The sequence below is a fragment of the Octodon degus genome, unplaced genomic scaffold, assembly GCF_000260255.1.
Source record: "Octodon degus isolate 3935 unplaced genomic scaffold, OctDeg1.0 scaffold00095, whole genome shotgun sequence".
Taxonomy (NCBI): domain Eukaryota; kingdom Metazoa; phylum Chordata; class Mammalia; order Rodentia; family Octodontidae; genus Octodon; species Octodon degus.
This window is the reverse complement of record NW_004524671.1, coordinates 1762830-1763233: the sequence shown is the minus strand read 5'-3', so window position 1 is coordinate 1763233 and position 404 is coordinate 1762830.

The following is a 404-nucleotide window of genomic DNA, read 5'->3' as shown; positions in this document are numbered from 1 at the left end:
CTGGAAGATCTTTTAACAGAAGCATCACTGATAGTTACTTTGAATTGCATGTGATTTCAACAATAAAGAGGTAGAGTACTAAAAAAAGAAAAAAAAAAGAAATTATATCTTGTACAAGTTCAAATATCATGTTTTCTGAATATTCATGAAAGAAACAATCCTAATTCTTTTTTGTAGTTTTAATAAATCATTTTGAAGAGCAATAAACAAGATTTATTATAATTTCAAAAAAAATTATTTAGAAGTGTTTTAATCCAAATATAGGTTTGGATTTTCCAGCTACTATCTTGTCATTGAAAGTTAGTTCAAATATTTTAGAATAAAATATCAATTTATACATGATATTGATTTATGTAAATTTATTATAGTGTTTTTTTCTTTTCAAAGTTTTATTGATAAACATA